This window comes from Lontra canadensis, unplaced genomic scaffold (assembly GCF_010015895.1).
Source record: "Lontra canadensis isolate GAN:19392208 unplaced genomic scaffold, GSC_riverotter_1.0 scaffold80, whole genome shotgun sequence".
NCBI lineage: Eukaryota > Metazoa > Chordata > Mammalia > Carnivora > Mustelidae > Lontra > Lontra canadensis.
This window is the reverse complement of record NW_022631074.1, coordinates 1346040-1368763: the sequence shown is the minus strand read 5'-3', so window position 1 is coordinate 1368763 and position 22724 is coordinate 1346040.

The window sequence follows — 22724 nt, the reverse complement described above, 5'->3', positions numbered from 1 at the left end:
ACAAAATGTGCTTTATTCCACGTATGCTGAATCCACAATTTGGAAGTCCCACTAAAACATATTTCAGCACCATGGTCAGATCCACATCCATGATAAAATAAAAACTTGAGTCCCTGTGGAGAATAAGAAAGAAATAGGAAAGTGTAGAAGTTATTGGAATACCAAAGTGATATTCTGTCTCAGCATACATTAGAGTATCTGGATACCCACTCCATAAAGTGAGAACCAGAATAATTTTTTTAAAAAGATTTCTTAGTTTTCTCTACAGATTTCCCAGGAAAAAGTTTCCACAGGTTTTTCATGCAAAAGGTTTCTGTACTTAAAACATATTTACAGAAATGGCATTATCAAATATCACTTGAAAATGTCAATGCCTTTCCTTAGGCACACAAGGCTTCTATATTTTTCATTTTCCCAATTGTGCTCCTATTACTTCTATGGTACATATTATCCTTCTAACTCATAAACTAGGTTCCATGCTTTCATTACTGGTCTGCATTCCAAAACACTTGAGGGATTTTATTATAACACATATTCCACTTTGCATCATTTAAACAGAAAAAAAAATGTTTTACACTCTTCCTTTGGATATTCCAAAACTTCATTTAATAACAAAAAAAAAATTTTCTTAAATAATTATATAAGAAAATTACAGATAACATTTAATAAAAAATTCTAATTTGATAGTTTTAACCAATTCTACCTCCATGAAAGTGGTCACCTTTCTTTGTATAATGTAAATAAAAAAAATCAGAGTCAGTATAACTTAGTATCTAAAATCAAAATTATTTGTATCTATTTAAATATGTACTAATATTTTTCCATGTCTGCAATAATTTTGATCACATCATTCCCTAGGTTCTGAGATAGACTAATTTAAATGACAGTGAATTTTGCTCACAGCTACCATGTGTTTTGGAAGAAACAGCCTGCAGCTAAAGTTGCCTTTTCTGTTGGCTTGACATAGACGGTGATTTGTAGAATTATAACTTATTTTCATTGTCCTAAACTTAACAGTGGCTTGTATTATTAAAGTTTATTTGTGTTTTTAAAGGATCTAATAAATAATACTTTTATCACTATCTCAGTTCTGATAAGTTTGATAAATAAGACAAAGAATAAGGAGTTAAAGACCAAAATATTAGCTTTATAGACAGTAAATGATAAATGGAAGCTTTTATGCTAACCTGACAGTCAAAAGATCCTGATAATTGAGCCCCAGATTTTCATAGACTTATCCTTGCTATCAAATGCACTGCAGTATCAGGGGCTAGTCCTTCCAGAGCAGGACTTGGGATGGGAAGAGAAGTAGTAGTCAGCCTAAATTAGACTTGTGACAAATTCTCAACAGAATGAATGTCTTTTCTTGTGAATATTTCACTTCCAAAATGAGAGACAGACAAGCTAATTATGTCAAAATTATTCTTCCAAAAATTACTCATCAGATAGTTATGGCATCTTCCCTAAGATAAGGAGAAGCCATGAGTTTCAGTTATTGCGGTCCCTTCAGAGGAGGGAAACTTTAGAAAAGTGTTGTTTTATCACTAATACTATTACCCAAATATGCCACAGTTATGTTTGGTTTTATTGTTGTTCTTTTAACAAACTGGGTGTTAACATTAAATCCATAGCCAAGTGGGGTTTTGGCTATTTTCCTTTGGGGAGAATATGGACAGTACTTTAAGGAAGTTCTGCTCCCACATTCATGACCCAGATACCCAATCACAACCGCTATACTTTTCTTATCTGACTAGGATCACTGAAGGACACAAATCAGGTAAAAACATGTTAATTCGATCAGTTCTAAGCCTTTATTATACTAAGATTAAATAGCCATTCCTTATTCTATTTCCCATCACAAATATTGTACATCACTTAGTCCAATATAGCCCATCTAAGTTCTACCATAAAATTGAAGACAACATACTCCAAGAACAAAATATATAGATAGAGTAATAAAATGTCAGTAACAAAAAGATGACCCAAATTTGAATATAATCTCCCTTCCATTATGAATTTACAAAGGAAAGTTAAAATCATAAAAATCAAATCCCCTTATAAAGTCCTAAAATGTAAAAATTAAGAGAAATTGAAGTCTAAAATGAAATTCTCTCCTTGAAATACTATGTTTCAAATAAGTTAATGTAAAATTTTACCCTCCTCAACTTCATATTCTCTTCAATCATAGATGAATAAATCTTAATGCCTGAGTTTTGTTCTTTCATCAGTCGCTACAACCAGGACACTCTCTCATGGAAATGGAAATGGGTGTCATTCTTTAGAGTTTTTGGAGTGGTACTAGCCTAATGCCAACTCTGTGATGTGCCTCACTATAGAGTCCAAAGAGTTACTAGTGCACATAATATTTCATAATACAGGGCCTGACAGAGCGCAACAAATATAAAAGCCTCATCATCACATCTGGAACAGTTTTGCCCTGACAAAATTTTGTTCTCAGAACTCATTTTTCCTGTAAGAAACCGTTGTAGAGGTTTGATATTAAGAGAGTAAAGAAGAGAGGATGTTGTCAATCTTGAATTTAGTCTTCTTGGAATGACCTGAAGATAACTCATTCTGCCATGTCTCCAAAATCCTCTGAATTAAAACTCATTCCTATCAAGTGATTAATCATGGAGCTGTGATTATCATATTAATTACCATTTCCCCTTCAAGCCCTGTCTTTCTAGCACTCTAATACTGACTTGAGTACAGGTTCCCTCTGATGGCATAGAGACCACATTCTCATAATAAACAAGCATTTTCATTTGTAGGTCATTTCCACTACTTCCCGCATCGCACTATCCTACGCCTAAGAAACCTGCTTTCTAGAAAATATTTACCCTCCCACTTGGGTTTCAACTAAAAATATGTCCTCTACAGCTGAAGCTGCTATTGATATTTCTGAAGCTGAGCCCCAAGGGGCTAAATAAAAATTAGCATGTGAACAGAGTCTTTCCTTTGTTTTAACATTACAAACTTTGATAATATCTCATTGTTGCTGCATTTTTTGCATTAGTGGGCTAAAGGTCTGGTATTTTGTTTCTTGTTTGACTTCTTTAATATTTTTCCATGATCTCATTTTGTTTTTCTATTCTAGAAGAATCAGTTGAAATAGCCAATATCCAAAACTACTGTCTTAAGTCTGGAACCTAAGTTTATAAAGCTTGGTACTCATAGTTTAAAGCTAGATCCTCCGTAGTGTGGCTAGCACATGTGGAACACAGCTGCTGCATAGTTTTAAAGGAGCAAATATTGTTCTGCCAACCAGGGCCTAAATGGCCTGTGAAGACAGTCTTTTACCAATAATTGTATATTTCCCTCAGCTGTGCCTGCTTACTAAGGTCTTTGTGATTTGTCAGCATCTGCCAAGTCATCTGCTAAAGCCCTGGCTGCCAGTGTATATACTCTAAGTATAGCTTAAGATCAAGCTGCAGCAGCCTGCATCTTGAAGTCCCTCAAATTGGCCAAGACAACCCATACTTTTGCTGAGGCCCATGCCATCCATGCCATTGCTTGCTAATCTTCCCTTGTGGCAGCCATCTTCTAAGATAGCTTGTGCACTAATGCCTCTTACTCAGTCCTCAGACATTAAAAGCCAATAACACAACTGTAAATACCCCCTAGCCCCATTATACGTCCTTATACACACTAAGATCAGGATGCCTTAGGCCACAAGACCCAAAGCCACATGTCCTACCTAGCTCTATCAACTCCTTCCCATATATATTTTCCCCCAAATTGTTGTCTTTTGTTTTGTATCTTAGTGTTCCTCAACTCTGAACATATTTTGAGGATCCTTGAGTGGTTCAACAATAATCACAATCATTTTTCAGCTTGATTCTAAATAACTTATTTATTCTACTCACTTCAGTTTATTCTATTTATTTTTATTTATTCTATTTATTATTAATGTACTTTTAAAAAAGATTTTATTTCTTTATTTGACAGAGAGAACACAGGTAGGCAGAGAGGGAGGCAGAGAGAGAGGAGGAAGCAGGCTCCCTGCCGAGCAGAGAGCCCGAGGCAGGGTTCAATCCCAGGAACCCGAGATCATGACCCCAGCCAAAGGCAGAGGCTTTAACCCACTGAGCCACCCAGGTGCCCCATTAATGTACTCTTTTTATTCTAAACTATTTATTGAGAATTAAGATAACCAGTAAAGCATTTGGAAGCAAAAATAGTAACCTCAACCCTAATAAAACATAAGTTGAAGGACGTAGTTTAAGAGAGTGTGTGTGTGTGTGTGTGTGTGTGTGTGTGTGTGGGTGTGTGTATGTGTGTGTGGATATGAGAAGCTACTTCTTAGTATATGGAGAAGCAGAACCCTGAAGGCGTCTCTATTATATTTACATAAAATATATAAAAATTTGACATAGTTGAACATGTCTAACTTATTCTCCTTAAATTCCACTAGGGTATGTGAAGTAAAGGGGTGGAAAATGCCAGGAGTGTCATAGCAATTGAGAACCCGTAAACAACAAGGAAATATTTGAAATGCAGTGAAAACATTAACCTAAAAACAAAGAATTTTGAAAATATTTTTTCTGGAATATAGACTTTTTTCCCATAAAAAGTGCCATATACAACAGTTTATCTCCCAGGTTGGCCCATTTTAACTATTTTATGGAAAAAATGTACCTGAAGCACAACAGGGTAATTGAAAGCACTAGAGAAACTGACATATAAAACAAGCTTACTTATTTTTTGTTTATTTATCTGAGAGAGAGAGAGAGAGGGAGAGCGCATGAGCTGGGGGAGAGACAGATGGAAACAGAGAAGCAGACTCCCCACCGAGCAGGGAGCCTGACATGGGATTTGATTCCAGGAGCCTGGGATCATGACCTGAGCCAAAGGCAGATGCTTTACTGACTGAGCCCTTATACCTACCTTATTTAAAAGTAAAGTATTTTAAAATGCTTTGGATACACCACAAAATCCTTTTTTCTTTACTGTGGCTCCAACATTCTGGAGTGGTTGCCCTGAGCTTCTAGCAATTATGCATCACACCAATACCTGAGGGCTGGTTCCCTGGTGAAAAGGCTATGAAGTGGGAAGGGGAAGCAGGGGCTCAGGGGTTAGGAGTTGAGATTCATATGTTGGTTCTGGCAAAATAAATCAATGGAGTAGGAAAGAAATTAAGCAGGAGAATATAAAGGTTTTCACTAAGGGGAATAAATGTGGTGAGTTGTGGAGTACTGCTCATATTTGTTCGTTTCATTTCCTCCCCAAGGATATCCCTTTTCTTTCTTTTAGGTCTTCTAACATCACAGGTGATGGTCGGAGAGAAAGGAGAGTCAGGAGTATCTTAGCATTACCAAAATGGACTTTTCTTCACCATATATACATTTTTGTTTTTTAAGAAAATTAATAGTGTTAAGTGTCTGGATGGTGGTTTCAAAGAAATAAAAAAAAAAAACAGAAAAACAAAAAAACATAATTTTACCCCCAGTATTTCCATTAACTTCTTCACCTGCCACTACAACCTGAATTAGCTACTACTTCGGAGAAGTACAGTCAACAATGTCTTCAATATGGAGGGGATTTGAGGTGAAGAAATTTTTAGTAGGAAAAAAAAGAACTTCTTAGGGCTATTTTGTTGGGCAATTTATTTACTTGCCAGAAATAAGGATTGTTATGGCTGCAACAGAAGATTTCTATTAAATTGCATATTATAACATTAAATTTTTTCCAGGGCAATGCAACAAAGTATACATTAAAAGAAAGAATATTCCTTCAAACCATTTCAGAAGAGGAATTTTATAGAAGTCATTATAACAATTGTGTTGGATTAAAAATTATTAAAAATAAAGACAGATAAATACAAAATTTGAAACGTATTCAGATTCTGAGTTTTCTAAATTTTTACTTAGCTATAACTTTGTGTAGTGTCTTAGTTAAAATGCATTTTTAATGTGTTCAAGAAAGCATACTATAATTACAAGTATTTTCCATTAATGAAAGTTCAAGCCCATTTTCATAATTTTGCATATAGACGTCTATGAAAAGGAACAATAGGAAAGTTTCCATCCCATCTTAAAGAGACTTTTATTATGTATGATATTTATCACTTTAAACTTACAAAACATGAAATAAAACTTGAAAAATAGGTGTTCTTTTTTGTTTGTTTGTTTGTTTGTTTTGAAATTGAATGACTGGTTTAACCCTGAGTACATACTGTCAATCTCCACTGACTGCAAAAGATAGAAAAAGATATAATTCTTAATTGATGATAGATAAGTATAGACATACGCAGAATAGATAGATGTCATATTTTTCATAAATTGTGATAGAATGGTTTCTGTTTTGTTTTATTTGAGCTTTACTTGCATTGAGCAGGAATGCTTTTACTTTTATTTTGTGACTTAAAATATAGGTTGTTTATGTGCAAATGAAATTCCCCTTAATATAATCATGTTCATCTTGAAAGAATATATCAGAACTTATACTGCACATCCTTGGATGCAAGTATATCCAAATACTTTATCTCTTCTCACTCCAGACACATATCATACCCTGAATGAGAAAAGCCACTTCATTAAGATAATAATTGTAAAAAAAAAAATGATATGAGCTGTTTTGCTGAAGCTTGAGTTTATTTTACAATGTTTTATTCTTAAAGTTCCTAAATTTGTGTTGACATGTATTTCTATATAGCTTTCATTAAGCTTTTGCTTTTTGTTATAAACTCTGGATTAGGAAAAAAAATGGGTTTCTTTAAATTGTTAATCTTTAATGATCATTATGCTCATTTCAAAGTTGTAACATTTCACGGCAAATGGCTTTTTAGAGAGCTTTACTGATTTGCAATTTGTTTTATCAGAAATTTCTTCAACTTTTATTTTCCCAATTATTCTCTTTGAAATTAAAGAACTTTATAATTGTATCTTCATTTCTTTAAAAGAGCATTTCTTTAAAATACCATCTGAACAATTTTCAACTATTTTCTACATTCCTACTCAGCATTTTACTAAAGTTACCTAAGCTTAAATACTATTTTTCTTCCTGCTTCCTTTAGCAGTGATAAGAACAGACTCTGTTTGCTATAAGTGATGCATGTCTCTTCCTCAAATTCTTTTTTTGCTTTGAGTTAATCATTTATTTATAAATAATACATATGTAAATATACAAAATTAGATATAAATGTATGCATATATTTATATATTTATACATATGAATATATACATATATTTTATTTATATATACATGCATATATTTATTGTATATATTTACATGTATAATATATACATATCTACACTATACATGGAGGTATATATACATCTACAATATTATATGTAATATATATTTATTTAATTACTTCCTATTGCTATACTCACAGTACTGTCCTATTGTGTGCATTTTTTAAGATTCTAAGTGCTTTCTTTTTCCCTCGTCTCATGATATTGTGCACTGTAGCTTTCCCTTGTTTCATCATTAGCTTCTGAATGCACTTTCTTTAATTTCTTTTTTACTTCTCTTTCACTTGTTTCTAGGAGAAAGTGTTTCTGTTTTATTATTATTATTATGTTCAATTAGCGAACATAGAGTACAACATTAGTTTAAAGTAGTGTTCAACAATTCATCGGTTGCATATAACACCTAGTGCTCATTACCACACGTGCCCTCCTTGATACCCATCACCTGGTTACCTCAACCCCCCATCCTCCTCCCTTCTGTAACCCTCAGTTTGGTTCCTGGAGTCCAGAATCTCTCATGGTTTATCTCCCTCTCCAATTTCTTCCCATTCAGTTTCCCCCTCCCTCCCACTGTGGTCCTCTGCACTATCCCTTATGAGTGAAAATGACTGAAACCATATGATAATTGTCTTTCTCTGCTTGACTTATTTCACTTACCATAATCCCCTCCAATTCCATCCACGTAAATGTATATGGTGGGTATTCATCCTTTCTGATGGCTGAATAATTTATATATGTATATGTATATATATATAAAACACATCTTTTTTATGCATTCATCTGTTGAAGGGCATCTTGGCTCCTTCCACAGTTTTGATATTGTGGACATTGCTTCTATGAACATTAGGGTGCATGTGCCCCTTCTTTTTACTACGTCTGTATCTTTGGGGAAAATACCCAGTGGTGCAATTGCTGGGTCATTGGGTAGCTCTATTTTTAACATCTTGAGGAGCCTCTATACTGTTTTCCAGAGTGGCTGCATCATCTTGGATTCCCACCAACTAGTAAGAGGGTTCCCCTTTCTCCACATCCTCACCAAAACTTGTTGTTTCCTGTTCTGTTAATCTTTGCCATTCTAACTGGTGCAAATAGTATCTTACTGTGGTTTTGATTTGCATTTCTCTGATACTAGTGATATTGAACATCTTTTCATGTGTCTGTTAGCCATTTGTATGTCTTCTTCGGAGAAGAGTCTGTTCATGTCTTCTGCCCATTTCTTGATTGTATTATTTATTTTGTTTTTTGGGTGTTCAGTTTGATAAGTTCTTTATAGATCTTGGATACCAGCCCTTTAGAGAAAGTGTCTTTATTAACACCACATGCTTGATTTCTTGTCATGTTTCTTTAGAGAATTCAAAATTTGAAATTCTAATATTCTAGTTCTAATATTTTTTATTGCTAGCTTCCTGCAGACATGATGTGTTTGGAAATTCTCAGCTAGAAAAGAAAAGAAAAAAAAAAACTAAGTAAAAATAGCCTTGACTGAAACATACTGTGTTTTTGTTAACTGAGTTAATTGTGATGAAATCAGAGAATAAGAGTTGGAAAACTGAAATACCTCAAAGTCCGGAATTTTACATGTATTATCTGAAAAGAAAACACATTTAAGTGCTAATTGTTCTCTTTAAAAAATGTTATGCTGATTTTGGAAGATTAGAGAACTTTTAAAATTCCCACCTATAAATGCATAGTAGAAATAACATACTACATGTGTTCAATACAAATTTCATTTCAGTTATTAAAAAAATTGACAAATCTACATTTAAGAAGAAATATTCCCCTAGTTTCTTTCAGGGAATTTATAAAACTCAAATATATTTCCTGATCTTTCTAATTAAGCATTCAACCATACCCAGCATTTGTATTTCTAAGAGTGTTTACATAAAAGATGGCTTGCATAAACTCTTGCACCAACATCAGATTGTATTAAAAGCTGCAAGTTGGACATAGTCTATTTAACTTTTTATAACGATCCACTCAAAACTCATTTTACTTTTCTACTAGCTTTCTGATTATTACAACCAATTTGTTTTTTCCTCTAGGATTCTTTATATGCATTTTGGCTTTATATGTCAGATATTTCAGAAGATCTACTTTAATGTCTTTTTGAATTGTAAAAACATTTCCTCTTTTTGACAGCATCACTCCAGAGTCAATATTCTACCTTGCATTGTGAAGATGCCCTGTCCAGTAATCAGGAACCATATAATTTCCAATTTATATATCACTTTCGAGTGAGGAGTTAAAGATAGACATGAGTTTTTTACATACTCCCTTTTCATACCTTCACAATCTTTGAACCTACATGTTCCAGATAAGAAGGAAGAGGGTTGCTGATCTCTATATAAGACTTTCCCTAAACAACTGTGTCAGAGGTTTCCAAAACTATCACCAGATTCATTGATTTGCTACAAAACCCACAAGGGCTCAGAAATCATTGTACACATAATTATGATTTATTACAGCAAATGGATAAAAAGCAACGTGATCAGAGGAAAATGGTGCATGCGGCCAAGTCTAGAGGAAACCAGATGTAATCTTCCAAAAGTTCTCCCTCAGCATAGGATATACTGAAGAAACCTACTGGAAGTATTGTGTACCGGTGAAGTCGCCTGAGCCTAAGATACCAAGGCTTTTATTGGGAGGTCCATCATGTTGGTATACAGTCATTGCCTGCAAGACCAGTTACTTAGGCTCCAGACACCCAGAAGAAGGGTAAGTGTTCATCATAAATAACATTGTTTGTACATATTCTCTAGACAGACTTGTATAACACAGTTCAAGGTCACAGGCATTCAAAACACTTTTATCCATTAGAATCCAAATATTTTTTAACAGCATTATTGAATTATACATCACACACCATACAATGCACCATTTAAAATGTACAATTCGCTGGTCTTATTCCATTCATAGGTTATGTACAACCATTGCCCCAATGTTAGAACATTTTCATTATTGAAACTGTGGTTTCCAGTTCTTCAGGTAAGAAGCTTAGAAGTTAACACGCTGTCCTAAAAACAAGTAAACAAGCTGAACAGACCAAAATATCAACTCTTCTCAGATCAGTAAGAGAGGGAAGACACGGGAAAAATTACTGATCCCAAGATTAGAGAGACAGAGAAGTGAATGAGGGTAAGGAGTCATAGATTACCTGGGGCAGACACTCACAAGGGGAAACACCTGTAAGAACCAGTACTGAGGTAGGAAAACTTGAACTGTTCTTGTACTTGAAAACTTGAATTTCTGGAGGTTCAGTGCCAACAACTCTGGGAATTAAAAACTCCAAGGGGAGCTAGTCATAGGAGAAGCCCCCACAATACCTTAGATTCACTTAAAGGAGCTCCATCAGATTCCCACAATAAGTATCAGGAAAAATCTCCTGGAGCTTACATAGGGAATGGGAAAAAGAAACCATTCTGAAACATGCCAGAGCACTCTGTTTTTCTCAAGAAGGCCTACTCTCAGAGAAAGTTAGTTAACCAAAGAATAAATTTCTGTGATATTAACAGAACCCAAGTGATTGTGTTAGGGAAATACCCAGCTCAAGCCCATGCTAGCCATCCTGTCCCACCTACTGGGGTAGAATAAAACCGAAGAACCACTTGTAAAGATCACAGTTCAAAGGCACAGGCTCACTGAAAGGCTGAGACCTAATCATAAGACTACAAAAAGTTTATTTTCATCTCATACCTGTATATGTAGAAATCTGAAAATTCAACAAAAATACTTCTGGAACTGTTAAATTATGGCAACTTTACAGAATGCCAGGTTAACATACAAAAGTCAATTGATTTTCTACCTGCCAGCAATGAACAAGTGGAATTTGAAATTAAAAACACAATACCTAGCCAACATTTGTTGTTTCCTATGTTGTTAATTTTAGTCATTCTGATAGATGTGAAATGACATCTCATTGTAGTTTTGATTTGTAATTCCCTGAAGATTGATGTCGAGCATATTTTCATGTGTCTTTTACCCAATTAGCCATCTGTATGTCTTCTTTGGAAAAATGTCCATTCATGTCTCCTGCTCATTTCTTAATTGAATTATTTCCTTTTTCTGTGTTGAGTTTGATAAGTTCTTTATAGATTTTGTATACCTTTCATCAGATATGTCATTTACTAATATCTTCTCCTATTCCTTTTTTTTTCCCTTCTTCTCTTATTCCTAAAGGCTGTCCTAAAGGCTGTGATTGTTTCCTTCACTGTGCAGAAGATTTTTATCTTGATGAAGCTTCATGAGTTTATTTTTGCCTTTGTTTCCCTTGCCTCAGGAGACAGATACAGTAAGAAGTTGCTATGGCTGGTGTCAAAGAGGTTGCTGCCTATGTTCTTGGATTTTGATGGTTTCAGGTCTCACATTTAGGTCTTTATTCCATTTTGAATTTATTTTTGTATATAGTGTAAGAAAGTGGTCCAGTTACATTCTTCTGAATGTTGCTGTCCAGTTTTCCTAACACCATTTATTAAAGTGAATATCTTTTTTCCACTGGACATTCTTTCCTATTTTGTCAAAGATGAGTGGAAACACCTGTAGGAACCAGTACTGAGGTAAGAAAAATAGGAAAACAAACAACTTCATTTAAAAACAAGCCAAAGACAGGGCTCCTGGGTGATCTATTTCTGGGTTTTCTATTCTGTTCCATTGATCTATGTGTCTGTTTTTGTGCCAGTACCATACTGACATGATCACTACTGCTCTGTAATGATTTGTGATGCCTCCAGCTTTGTTTTTCTTTTTCAAGATTGCTTTGGCTATTTGGGGTCTTTGTGGTTCCATACAAATTTTAGGATTGTTTGTTCTAGTTCTATTAAAAATTCTGGTGGTACTTTGATAGGGATTATATCAAATGTGTAGATTGTGTAGTATAGATATTTTAACAATATTTGTTCTTCTGATCCATGAACATGGAATGTTTTTCCATGTCTTTCTGTCCTCTTCAGTTTCTTTCATCAGTATTTTATAGTTTTAGAGTATAGATATTTTATCTCTTTGGTTAGGTTTATTCCTGGGTATCTTATGGACTTTGATGCAATTGTAAATGGGACTGATTCCTTAATTTCTCTTCCTGCTGTTTCAGTTTTGGTGTATAGAAATGAAACAGATTTCTGTATGTTAATTTCTAACCTGTTACTTTATGGAATTCGTGCATCAGTGCAGTGATTTGGTGCAGTCTTTCCAGTTTTCTACATAGAGTATCATGCCATCCATGAATAGTGAACGTTTGACTTCTTCCTTTCCAATCTGGATGCCTTTTATTTCTTTTTATTGTCTGACTGCTGATGGTAGGAATTCTAGTATTAAATTAAATAGCAGTGGTAAGAGTGGACACCACTGTCTTATTTTTGACCATAGAAGAAAAGCTCTCAGTTTTTCCCTATTGAGGATGTTATTAGGTATAGAGGTCTCATATATGGCCTTTATGATGTATGTTCTGTATTTCCCTAATTTGTTGACTGCTTTTTATCATGAATGTGTATTGTACTTTAAGGGGAACCCTCTTAAACTGTTGGTGGAAATGCAAACTGGGGTAGCCACTCTGAAAAACAGTAAGGGATTTCCCCAAAAATGTTAAAAATAAAACTACCCTTTGATCCAGTAATTGCACTCTGGGTACTTACCCAAAGGATACAAAAATATTCATTCAAAGGGATATATGCACCCCAATATCTATAGCAGCATTATCAATAATAACCAAATTATGAAAAGAGCCCACATCTCTATTGACTGATGAATGGATAAAGAAGAAGATATATATGTAGCCATAAAAAAAGAATGAAATCTTGCCATTTGCAGCAATGTGAATGGAACTAGAAAGTACTATGCTAAGCAAAATAAATCAGTCAAGAAAGAAAAGTGTCATATGATTTCATTCATATATGGAATTTTAAATAAGAACAGATGAACATGGTGGGAGGAGAAGAGGCAAACCAGAAAATAGACTCTGAGCTATATAGAACAAACTGAGGGTTACTGGATGGAAGATAGGCAGGGTAAAATGAGGGATAGGTATTAGGGAGAGCACTTGTGGTGAGCACGAGGTGTTGTATGTAAGCGATTAATCACTAGGTTCTGCACCTGAAACTAATTGTACAGTTTATTAACTGTAATTTAAATAAAAAACTGAAACAAAAAACCCCCCACAATATCATTTACATTAGCACTTCCAAAAATGAAGTACAAAAAACAAATAAAAACTAAATAAATGGAGAGATATTCTATTTTCATTGATAGGATGATTCAATATTACCAAATGTAAATTCCTATCAAATTCATACATACGTATATAATCAATGTAGTACCAATCAAAATCCCAGCAGGTTATTTTATAGATATCAAAAAATGAATTCTAAAATTTATACAGAGACAAAATATCTGTAATAGCCAACACAATACTGAGGGAGAAGAGCAAAGTAGGAGGGCTGATGCTACCTGACTTCAAGACTTACTACACAGCTATAGTAATCAAGGCAGTGTGACACTGACAAAAGAACAGACAAATAGATTAATGGATCAAAACAGATCCGCAAAATAGACCCCCCATAAATATAGTCAGTTGATCTTTGACAAAAGATCAAAGCCAACACAATGGAGCAGAGATATTTTCTGCAACAAATGGTGCTCAAAAACTGGGCATCCACATGCAAAAACATGAGCCTAGACACAAACCTTATACCCTTCACAAAAAATAACTCACCTACATGTAATACAGAAAACTATAAAACTCCTTGAAGGTATCCTAGGGAAACAAACAAACAAACAAACAAACTAGATTACCTTGGCTATGGTAAAGTCTTTTTACCATATCACCAAAGGCAGGATTCATGAAAAAAAAAAAAAAATGATAAGCTGGACTTCATTAAAATTAAAAGCTTTTGTTCAGTGAAAATCATTATCAACAGAATTAGAAGACAAATGAAAGACTGGGAAAATTGTTTTTAAAAAAATGTACCTGATAACCATTATCCAAAATAAACAAACAACTCTCTCTTTTTTAAAAAATTTATTTATTTGAGAGAGAAAACGAAAGGGAGAGAGAGAGAGCACTTGAGCATGAGTGGGGAGGGAAAAATTCCTCATGAAGACTCCCTGCTCAGAGCAGACCCTGAGGCAGGGCTCAGTACAGGGCTGGAAGCCAGGCTCTGGCTCTATCTCATGACCCATTCCATTATGGCTTGAGCCAAAACCAAGAGTTGGTCGCTTAACTGACTGAGCCATTCGGGCACCCCTTAAATATACAAAGAACTCTTAAAACTCCATAATAGGAAAACAAACAACTCCATTTAAAAATAAGCCAAAGACATGGGCACTTGGTTGGCTCAGTCTGTTAAGCATCTGACTCTTGATTTTGGCTTGGTTCATGATCTTGAGCCCTGGGATCAAATCCCGGATTTGGCTCCAGGCTCATCAGGCAGTCTGCTTGAGGATTCTCACTCTTCCTCTGTCCCTCTCCCTGCTCTCTCTCTGTCTAAAACAAAAATAAATAAATCTTTAAAATAATAATAATAATAGGGGCACCTCGGTGGCTCAGTCATTTAAACATCTGTCTTTGGCTCAGTTCATGATCCCAAGGTCCTGGGATCAAGCCCTGCTTTGGGCTCCCCTCTCAGCAGAGGAGTCTACTCCTCCCTCTCCCTGCTTGTGTGCTCTCTCTCTCATTCTCTCTCTCTCAAATAAACAAGTAAAATCTTTTAAAAAATAAATAGTAAATAAAAATAAGCCAAAAACCTTAAGTGACACCTTACCAAAGAAAATACACAAATAGAAAATACACATATGAAAAGATGCCCCACCATATATGTTGTAAGGAAAATGCAAATCAAAACAATAGTGAGAGGGGCACTTGGGTGGCTCAGTGGGTTAGGCCTCTGCCTTCGGCTTGGGTCATGATCTCGGGGTCCTGGGATCAAGCCCCGCATGGGTCTCTCTGCTCAGCAGGGAGCCTGCTTCCCCCATCTCTCTGTCTGCCTCTCTGCCTACTTGTGATCTCTGTCTGTCAAATAAATAAATAAAATCTTAAAAAAAAAAAATAGTGAGATACCCCCACACACTTATTAGAATGGCCAGTCCAGAACACTGACAAGACCAGATCCTGAAAAGCATGTGGAGCAAAAGGAACTCTCTCACACACTGCTGGTGAAGATGCAAAATGGTACAGGTACTTGGAAGACAGTTTGGAAGTTTCTCACAAAACTAAACGTACTCTTAATATATAATCCAGCCTTCATCTCCTTGATATTTACTCAGATAAGTACAGAATCATGTCCATACAAAAACCTCTACATGTATGTTTACAGCAGCTTTAATATAATTTGTCAAAAGTTGGAAACAACCAATATGTTCTTCAATTGAAGACTGGATAAATTGTGATACATAAATACCAAAATATTTATTTAGCACTAAAAAGAAATGAGCTATCAAGTCATGAAAAGACAATGAGGAACCTTAAATATTAGTATATTAGCATATATATTAACATTTTAGTAAGTAAAAGAAACCAATATAGAAAGGTTATATGATTCCAAATACATGACATTCTGGGAAAGACAAAACTCTGGAGACAATAAAAAGATCTGTGATTAGCAGGGGTAGGGAAATATGGGAAAATGAATAGGTAGAGCACAGTGGATTTTGAGTACAGTGAAAATACTATGTATGGTATTACAATTATGAATATATGTCATTACATATTCATTCAAACCCATTGAACGTATTACACCAAGAGGGAACCCTGAGGTAAACTATAGACTTTATGTGATTATGATGTGTCACTGATGTGTTAATGTAGGTTTCTTTTGTTGTGAAATGTTCTATTCTGGTGCATGATGTTGATAATGGGGAGAGGCTATGTGTGTGTGGTGGCAGAGGGTACAGGGAAAATCTCTGTACTTCCCTCTCAATTTTGTTGACAACATGAAGCTACTTTAAAAAAATAAAATTTAAAAAAATAATTCTTTACCCTTTAGCTTTCAACTCCCTATGATCCCTAGCCATAAGCAACTGGCTATCTACTTTCTGCTTCTATATCTTTGCCTATTCTAGATTCGTAATGAATCTCTGACAGGGCTAATGCTGAGGCTGGACTGGCTCATGTGATTTTTACTTTGTTTACGAACACATTTCAGCAAGAAACCATTAAGGAACTTTGAAGAACAAGATTTATTACTCACAGGTCCTGGAGGTATTTTGGCATGCCAAGGGCACACAGTGAGGTCAAGGTAAGGGGAAGGGGGTGAGAGAGACAGAAGATTGAGAAAGAAAGAGACAAAGAGACCCTGAACTTGGGGTTCTGCCTTTATTAGAGTTCACAGGTGGAGTGTCTAGGGTTTCATGGATTCTTTATAGCATAAGAGCAGGAATTAACAGTGGGAATGGAGAAGCAGGGTCATCCAAGCAGTCAATTACCTCAGTTAACCAAGGCTTTTTGAGAAAGGAAACTTCATGGTGGGGTTGGCCTAATTCCTTATCTGGTTGTTTTGGTAGTAGCTGGGTCATTCAGCTGGTAATGTATTTATTCAAGATGATTGCTTTTTAATAAAAATTCCTTGGCAATCAAAAACTTTATGTCAGCTGCTTATACTACAACAATAAAAAAGTTTAGTGTCAAATACTTACACTATACAGATAATCTGAATTATTAGATTTGTTTTATATGATTTCCACCACTTTTGCTGAGGAGCAGGTAGAAATCCCCCAGGATAGAAAAACTTCACTATGTCTTTCTAGAAGGAATTTCAAAATTTCTTTGGACAGTGCTAGATGTATTTGTCTATTTTTGCCATTTTGAATGTGGTGATCCTGCCTCCAATCTACCACTGTATATTTTCTGTACGTACTGTATATAACAGTTTATATAAACAAGCTGTATATATGTTTATGGAGAGATGATAAACTGATGCCTTGTCTTTTCAGGCCATTAAGCTCTGGACTCAAAGGAACCACATTTGAACACATGAAGAAACTATGTAACATTACCTGAGGTTTTGTGATGTCTTGGATATTCCCCATTTGCTCATTCTACATATACTTTCCATCTTCCTCCATTCTGCAGAGGCTGACCTCTATGGACTTTATCAACCTGGTGTTCTTGACTTCTGTCTGCTAGTTGTGTTCAGCCAATGGAACGTACAGGTCAAAAACTAGAGTGAGTAAGCTGAGGAAGATACATACAGATTTCTTATCCCTCTGTGTTTCTCTCTGCTGGATAAAGGTTTTTGGTGTTTTGTTGTTGCTGGTGGTGGTGTTTTGTTTTTGCTTTATTTTGTTTTGTTCTTAAACACGTGCATTTCTCTACTAGTGTCCACAGCTTCTGGTCAAGCATTACAGAACTGTACTTCTAAGAACATTCTGATAACCATTCCTTTCTTTACCCCTTCAGATATAAGGGTGTTAATTGCTTCCTGCTGCTTCAAGTTCAGGGTACCTCACCATTCTCTAGGCTTCCCTTAATCTGGCCAACTCCTAAGTAAATATCATCTTGTGTTACTCTTTATAATTAGATCTTTTCCAATTACTTCTTTTTGACGATGTCTGTTTCATCCCAATCCTTTGAACAATACACTGCTCAGCATTGGGTACAATTACTGGATAGAGACCTACTTCTGTTTGGCAGGGCTCAATGTGTAGGAAGAAATAAGTAAAGGACTATTTGTTTCTAGTAGGTCTAACTATGCCACAAAAAGTAATTTTGTTTCTCATCCTACCTTTTTAATGTTGGGCTGACGGGCATATGCTTGATTCCAGTCAATGGATTATGATGGAGATGACCTGTATCATTTGCAAGCAGAGGCAGTTAAGAAGAGGAGAAAAATCTCCGTGCTGTATTTTCCTCTGATTTAGACACAGCTGAGGCCAGGTTCTCTCAGGATGAAGAGTTGCCCTACCAATACCAGCTCTCCAAACTTTCTTCAATAAAGCCATGAGAACTGTGGGCTATAAAACATAAGATACATTAGACTAAGTAATAAGATTTTGACATACTGGTACTACTTTGCATTCTTTATAGTAATGATACATCTGCACAAGAATAAAATCCATTTGTATAGTGTTTCTCTGTTACATCATTTGTAACTGAAGACTAGGTACTACTAAAGTTTCCACAAGAAATAAGTTAAATAAACCCTGGCTTAAACACACAGATACAGAAAAATTACAGAATATAATGTTAAATTACCTGAAGAACACTCCTTATAGAATGCCAACTTTTGTAAGAGGAAGACATATACGTATATATTCTTATTTGCTACATCAGTATGAAGAAAAATTAACATAATAATAAAACCATAGTCATCGTACAGTGGTCTCAAGATGAATGACATTGGGTGAAAGTGAGAATTCTAAATGTACAGCTTTTAAATTATTTTGAATCATTTTTGAAACATTGAATCTCATATGATTTATTTAACAAATAAAAATGTATTACTTTTATTTCTAACATCAGAAAAATAAAAATAAATAAGAATGGAGTATATATTCCCCCCAAAATGTATCAGTGGAACACTAAAGAAAGCCCCAAAAGAAATGCAAGTTGAAAGAAATATTCGGCCTTTGACATCTGTAGATAGAGGATCAGTTTGCTTCAGTAATGATGCTGGAGGGATTAAATACCTATTAAAAAATGTAGACAGTATATGTGCCTCATGACATATTAAAATAAGATATGATTTAAAGATTTACTTTTTGAGGAATTATAATAATATATTATATATATGTATATATAAAGATTGGCTTATAGAAAATAAAAATACAAGATCTCTGGATGTCAAAAATTGCAAAATTTAAAAACAAAAGATTTAGGCAAAAATGTGAGGAAATATAATTTTCAAATAATAGTAACAGAAAAACTTGACATCCTTAAACAACAAAGAGAAAATGTTTCATTGTAAAAATACTAATAGATAAATAGAAAAAAAAGGAGTTATGAATTAGAAACTTTCAAAGGAGGAAATACAAATAGTCAATAATTAAATTTAAGAAATCCAATGTTACTTGCAGACAATTGTTAACCAGGTATCTTTCACTTAACTATAATAACTGAAAATGATTTTTAAAAAATGTACAATAATTTACAGTTACCCAGAGAATACATGTTGTAAGGTACTTATAAGCACATAAATAGGTAAATAGGCAACTTAGCAACACATATCAAAAACCCTAAGAATAAGAAAAAATATAGATGTTTCTCCAGGTCTGGGCTATTGCTAATAACAATTTGATGTACACAATGTCAGCTATTTCTCCAATTTTTAGGTGAAATATTACTCAACATAGTATTAATTTTTTGTATGTATATAAATAATGATTATAACTTTATTATATTATAATATATAATGCATATTAATATTTTAATAAATATTTATGTTTTATATCCTATATTTAATATAATATAATTTAATATAAATATATATATTATATAATAAAATATATTTCTATATATTTTGGTTACATGTTTTAGTCTATGAAATGCTTTCTTGTGTTGACTTCACAACTGCCAGTGTTTTCACTCGAGAGAAAAAACTATCAGGAGCAAACAGTTTTTAACCTGATGGTTTCTTTCCCATTAGTTTTGAGAACAAGAATCAGTAAATGGACTATCTATACACTTCTCCAAAGTGATATCTTATTCAACAATTAATGGACATCTACCACATATCATGTATAGTGTTAAGTGCTAGAATAAAGCAGCAAACTATAAAAACAAGACAAATAAGTGGGAAAAATCCTGCCTTTATAGAGCAACTAATATTCTAGTGCATTTTACCACTGAAAAGATTATAGACTCTGTAATCAGATAGGTTAAAATAATCAAGATAAAAACATACCTTCACACATCCTTATCACTTGCTCTTTTTTAAATAATCACATAAAACTAATTGCCTTTCCTGTCCCTTGCCAACCCAGTAATTCTTATTCTTTATAATAAAAATAAAATACTTATTAAATAATTAATTCTAGAGAGACAATATTAAGGTAAAATATTTTCAATTCCTCAAACTCATCATTGATCCTTCCGTATTCACTTATATTATAATTCTGCATTCAATACTATGCTTTCCTGGGGATACATTTAATAGTATTTATAAAAAAAGAAAATCTACTCTGTAAGTCTTAGAGAGTGAATGTACTGTTGAACTGTTTCCTGCTACTCATCAAAGACCAAGTATAATAAATTATAATTTTGGAATTATTTTCTTTTCTTTTTCCTCGTCTTCACGTTTTTTTCTCCTCCTTCTCCTCTTTCTTGACTCTAATGTGATATATTCTGTCAGATTTTGTATATAATGTGCTTATGTTTGTGTGTGTGTGTATATATATATGTATATATATATATATCTTCTGATATATTATACATGTATAATCTACATAATATATATCTACATTGTACATATGTATATCATGAATCTTCTGGTATTTTGGAAAGTTTTTAAGTGGTTATTTTTATGAGACTTTTGAATAAAATACTTAGATCCCTTTTTTGTAGTTACTCATTATGAGCAAAAAAAAACCCCAAAAATATCTTGAATCCTCTTCCTCCCTCATACCTTCCTTTGCTCCACCACTTAGTTTTAATATTATCTTTCTTGTGTTTATCTTTCTATGAAATCTGTATATTTGTGTCACTGAATCTATCATTTTGAAAGATGTCCTTTGACTGCAAATGATTGTATATAAAGCAATAAAGAGAATTATTTTAATATCCAAATTATTTTCTCTGTTCATTTTTTCATTTACTCATTTGACATTATCAGGATTTATATTCTATCCTATTATTCTTATTCTTTCTTTGTTTTTTATCATTTCAATTTTTATTTGAATGTATTAAATTCTCACTACTGTCCTTTGCCAGGATTCTTCCAATCATTCCTTAGCTAACTATAGCTTTTCTACAAGAAAGGTTTATATGAAAAATATATGCTACTATCTTACATTCCATACTGTTTTGCCTATATCCTTTATACTTGGAAGACAACTTTGCTGGATATAACAGCCTTGTATCATATTTTCTTCCATTGAGTCTCTTTGAAGTGTTGATCTTCTGGCAACGAATATGGCACCCAAAGTGATTATCTGGACCTTCATTTTTAATCTACCTATCTGATTTCCTTTCCCTTATAAGTGACATAATCTTTTCACCTAGAAGGCAAATGGATTTTTTCCCTATAAATCCAATGGAGCATTAGTGCTCCATTGTTTTGATTTTCTCCTTCACAAATTCAATTTTGCATATGTCATATATTTGGTTCCTGCCTTCTCTTTACTAGTTGTTCACTAATTATTTGAATTTGGTTTCCTTTTGTTAATTTTTTTTTTAATTTCACTTCTCTATGTATCCTACTGTTCTGTTTCCTTTCTTCCTATAAATCTTCCTCTTTACTAGCCATTTCTTTTCTGTGCTCTTACTGCCTTTCATGAAAGTTGTAATTAAATATTTAATGTTTTTATATTAATGTTGGAATGTTGGGTTCAAATTTTATCTGCTTCAATGTCTCATTTTTCTTCCATGTGTTATTTTTCTATTGGGAAGTCTTGCTATTTCCCCTCACCAAACTTATTTTCTTACAGTAATATTATATGGATTATTTGTCTATTCCCATTTGTTGTTATTGTTTGTTGTTGGCTTTTATGGATTTTTTGGGTTTTTTTGGTTTGTTTTTTGGCATATATTTGTTTGAGTTGGATTTTCAGAGAAGAAATAAGCAGGGGATAATTGGCTACATATAATTCTTAAGTATGTTTCTTAACATCTTTTGTCTAATTTATCTGTAGATGTTTGTATTTTTATTTATTGATGTTAATTGATTACTGATATTAAGAGCCATTTTATATATTTACTAGCAACTATTTTGTCATATGCATAGTGATATTTAAATAATCATAGAAGTCCATGTAGTATTATTTTGTATGTCTTTATAAATCTTCATTCACTTTAATTATAATTTTTTATCACTGATGGTTCTATTGGAATAACATAAACCTCTTTAAATGTTGCAAGCAATATGGAGTTTAGCACAGCAAATTAAGTGCTTACAAATCTGTTGAAAGGACTGAGAAGTAAAAGGCCAGGGCATGCAACGAATAGGTCTCATGTTTTTGCTAGCTTTAGGGGAATTATGAAGTTGCTATTTCCAATCCAGCTCAAAAGGCACAGGAAGTCACTGCTGATGGTTACACTGGGCTGGCTGCAACACCAAAGATAATTATTTTTAAGGACAATGGCCAGCAGACACTTAAAAAATCTCACATTCACCATATCTATGCTTTTGCTTTCTGCTGCAAAAGGAAGAATAGAGCTTGTTTCATTTCTGCCTTCCAGATCTAATAATAGTCACTCGTGTTATTATAATATAAACCAAAGACCTGCCATAAAGCATTCTGGGAAATTCATTTTCTAGACATATACTTCCAAGCTATAGGATAGAGCACAGAAGATGGTAAAAATAGTTCTGAGTACCAAAAATCAATGTGGCACAAGCCTTCTCTTTGGTTCCTCAGTGCCAGTACACAGTCTTCTACTCAAGCTTATCTCCC